The sequence below is a fragment of the Sinocyclocheilus anshuiensis genome, unplaced genomic scaffold (genome assembly GCF_001515605.1).
Source record: "Sinocyclocheilus anshuiensis isolate Anshui unplaced genomic scaffold, SAMN03320099.WGS_v1.1 scaffold889, whole genome shotgun sequence".
Taxonomy (NCBI): Eukaryota; Metazoa; Chordata; class Actinopteri; order Cypriniformes; family Cyprinidae; genus Sinocyclocheilus; species Sinocyclocheilus anshuiensis.
In genome coordinates this window covers 302,345-306,688 of record NW_015554115.1, presented here as the reverse complement: position 1 = coordinate 306,688, position 4,344 = coordinate 302,345, and the positions used below count along the sequence as shown (strand labels likewise).

At 41.5% G+C, this 4,344-nt stretch overlaps 1 long non-coding RNA gene across 1 annotated transcript; it reads left to right on the top strand.

The window, feature by feature from the left end:
• The first annotated feature begins 1,378 nt into the window (after nt 1-1,378).
• Nucleotides 1,379-4,122, top strand: LOC107669780 (uncharacterized). The gene is made up of 3 exons (XR_001632035.1): nt 1,379-1,476; nt 1,578-1,744; nt 3,999-4,122. It is a non-coding gene; the product is annotated as an uncharacterized LOC107669780 (long non-coding RNA).
• The last annotated feature ends 222 nt before the right edge of the window (nt 4,123-4,344 follow it).

Here is a 4,344-nt window from a genome sequence, read left to right as displayed (position 1 = left end):
CATATGTCTAATACTATGTTTTTTATTAAGGTCAAAGTAATGTGTCTGGTAGCTTTTCAAGCAACCAACTGTCCTCAAATAAAGCCTTTGAAAGTCCTGATCAAACCTCCTTTTCTGGTGCGTACATGGTGCACTAAATGCATTTAAAGGGACATTTAGTTCTATTTTAGATCTAGTTCTAGCATTTCAGGAAAGTTTGATGAATTTTTCCAAAATATATTTACTGCAACAATTCTTACGTAAACAATTGTAGGGTAAATATTTCATTCATCACACCTAAGTTTACTTGTTGGGTGTTTTTCAATTATATACAAAAACCTTAAATAATGTTCACACACTGTTGTACAATCATAATTTACCGGTAGACCATACTATATTATAAAATAGGATTTAAATATGTGAGGCTCTTCCAGCTCAGACATCTCATAGTGTATTGTATGTTTCTTTGATGGATTAAAACATTAATTAAGCAACACCCCAAATTTTACAGTGTGTGGAAAAATAGATAACTTTATAGTGCATGTTGCATCATTTCATAACAACCCATGTTCTTTGTGAACTTCTGCAACTCTTTAGGTACTTACAGCTCAGCAACTTCAAGCTCAGTGTCAACATCTAGTTCAAGTGTGAGTGGTACACCTCAGCTGCCTGACAACAGCTGGCATTATCATTTTCAAATTCCTTGGAAGAAGATCCCATCTGAGATCTTCAGAAAACTTGAAACAAAGAAGCGGCCAAGAAAAAGCGAGAGACTTGAAATTATAAGACTGATAGTGAGTGAAATATTAACAGTATGTCCAACACCTATGAAGAAGCACGTCAGTGAAATTGCACGGAAGATGGCCATGGCATATCCTGGGGCATTCAAAGATGTCATTGAAGGAGAAGTTATAGGAAGTGGGTATGATTCAGTCATCAAACAGCTGATTAACAGAGTGGATAATGTGAGGAGAGGAAACGCAACATTTTCTTTGAAGAGACAAGCAGCTGGCAACAGTGAAGAAGAAGATACTTTGCGTAGAAAGAAGAGACTAGACAGCTACGGGTGTAAAAACTGGCAACCGGTGCAGCTACCAGCTAATGAAACGCCTGACACCCAGAAATCTGTACAGGAGGAAATTAAGAAAATGAACAAAGAAAGGTGCCATGACACCAACACTGTTGAGAATATGATGAGGGCCACCTTCTATACCCAGAGAAAAGACATCATTAACGGTGTTAACACCTCTGATTTGATGCACGAATGGCCATATTTATTTGAAACAGCTGGCATGATGACTCACTTTAAAGAGCTAACAGCAATAGACATCGATGACAAAGCTATAGCAAGCAAGTGTGCGCTGCTGGGTTTCTTCAGCTAGTTCTTAAGTACTTCAGCGAGAGAGGACCAGATGTTCCATAAAGTGGATCAGACAACCTTGCCCTCTGAAGTAGACTGTGCCAAACTTCCAAGTACACCCTGCATAATTGTGTGTGGTATGTTTGAATATTTTTAAAGGAAAACTATTTAATATTTGCGGGAATTTAAGTTTGTCACAGTGTTACTGATCTCTTCTTTTTCTTATGCATAACAACAGGAAGTTCCCCTTTGACTGCAGAGAACTTTGTTTTCTGTCGACCAAGTCATAGTTAACAGCCACATCACCATCTTCTGCGATGCTCTGAAGTTGATGTTTGCCTCATACTACTGCTTGAATATTTCATACCCAGGAGACCAAGGGGCAACGCTAGAGTTCGTGCAAAGGTAAAAACACACTCATACACTCACTCTCACACGCATCACATACACACACTCACACATGTCCTCACTCACTCTCACACACGCATCCTCACATACACTCATTCTCTCAAACACTTTTTCAACACACTCACTTCACAGACATCCTCACATACACTCACTCTCACAAACACTTTTTCAACACGCACTCTCACACAAGCATCCTTACATACACTCACTCTCACGTACACACACTCTCACATACACACTCTCACACACGCATCCTCACACTCTCACATACACATACACACTTGTCACACACGCCTCCTCAAACTCTCACATACACACACTCTCTCACACACACACACACACACACACACACATACACACACTCTCAAACGCATCCTCACACACACACTCACATACACAGTCACACACGCACTCTCACATACACACACTCTCACACACACATCCTCACATTCACACACTGTCACACACACATATACACACACACTGTCACACATGCATCCTCACTCACACACTCACATACACATTCTCTCAAGCGCATCCTCACACACGCTCTCACATACACACACTGTCACACACGCATCCTCACACTCACTCTCAGATACACACACTCTCACACACACATCCTCACATTCACACACTCACATACACTGTCACACACACGCATCCTCACACTCACTCTCACATACACACACTCACACACACATCCTCACATTCACACACTCACATACACACACTGTCACACACGCATCCTCACACAAACACACTCTCACATTCACACACTTTCAAACGCATCCTCACACACACTCACATACACACATTCACACACGCATCCTCACACTCACATACACGCATCCTCACATTCACACTCTCACATACACACACTCTCTCAAACACATCCTCACACACTCACATACACACACTCTCACACACATAGGTTTGTTTTTGTGAATTGTGGGGACATTCCATAGGCGTAATGGTTTTTTTACCATTTTTTTATACTGTACAAACTATGTGCTATTGCCCTACACCAACCCTACACCTAAACCTACCCCTCACAGGAAACTTTCTGCATTTTTACTTTCTCATAAAAACTCGCTCTGTATGATTTATAAGAGTTTTGAAAAATGGGGACATGGGGTAATGTCATCATTAGTCACCTTCTCCTTCTAATACCTATATCATACCCATGTCATTATACAAATTTGTGTCCTCATGTCACAAAAACGCATCCTCACACTCACATACACACACTCTCTCAAACGCATCCTCACACACACTCTCACATACACACTGTCACTCATTCATCCTCACACTCACACACTCTCACATACACACTCTCTCAAGCGCATCCTCACACACACACTCTCACATACACACACTGTCACACACGCATCCTCACATTCACACACTCACATACACAGACTGTCACACACGCATTCCTCACTCACACACTCTCAGACGCATCCTCACACTCACTCTCACATACACTCACACACGCATCCTCGCACAAACATCCTCACACTCACACACACACACATTCTCACACACACATCCTCACACTCACATTCACACACTCATCCTCACACAAACATCCTCACACGCTCACATACACTCACACACACATCCTCACACTCACATACACAGTCACACACACACTCTCACACGCATCCTCACACACACACATCCTCACACTCTCACATACACACACTCTCACACACGCATCCTCACACACACACATCCTCACACTCACACACTCTCACATACACACACATCCTCACACTCACAAACACACTCTCACACACGCATCCTCACACACGCATCCTCACTCTCACACACGCATCCTCACACACACATCCTCACACTCTCACATACACACACTCTCCACGTGACTAGATATTTACCATAATATCAGCAGTGTGTGTGTGTGTGGCATATAGCAGCTCAAACTGGAATAGAACAAAACACCAAACAATACATTTCTCTCATCCTCACACACACACACACACTCTCACACACACACACATCCTCACACACACACATCCTCACACTCTCACATACACACACTCTCACACAAGCATCCTCACACACACATCCTTACACTCACACACTCTCATATACATGTCTTTATAGCAAACGTCCACCACAAGCATGCCCTGTGCAAATTCTTATTATTCCGCTTTTATTTTTTATTTACTCACAGCATATGTTACAGTCCATGTTTTATTACTAAGGATTTTTTTCCATTCAACAGATGCTTTTTTAAGATAAACCCCGAGAAGGGATCGAAAGTGGAGAAGACCACATCGAGAAAGCAATCGGCAGTCAGTCCAAAGGTTCTTTCACTGATTAACAAGATTGCGGACTATGAATGGATGGAGTAAAAACTTTGCGTGTCAGATCCTACATTGCCTAGCAGAAATTTTTGGCAGTGTCACAGACTTAAAATACTTGCTGATAATTTGCTTTCATGGTTTAATTATTTGTTTTTTTCATGCCTCAACTGTTGTCAAATTAATTATTCTGTTCCCAGTTGGTTCCGTTTTAAGGACAATTGAATTATTAATTGTTATTTGTTTACCAAACTGCTATATTGTTGC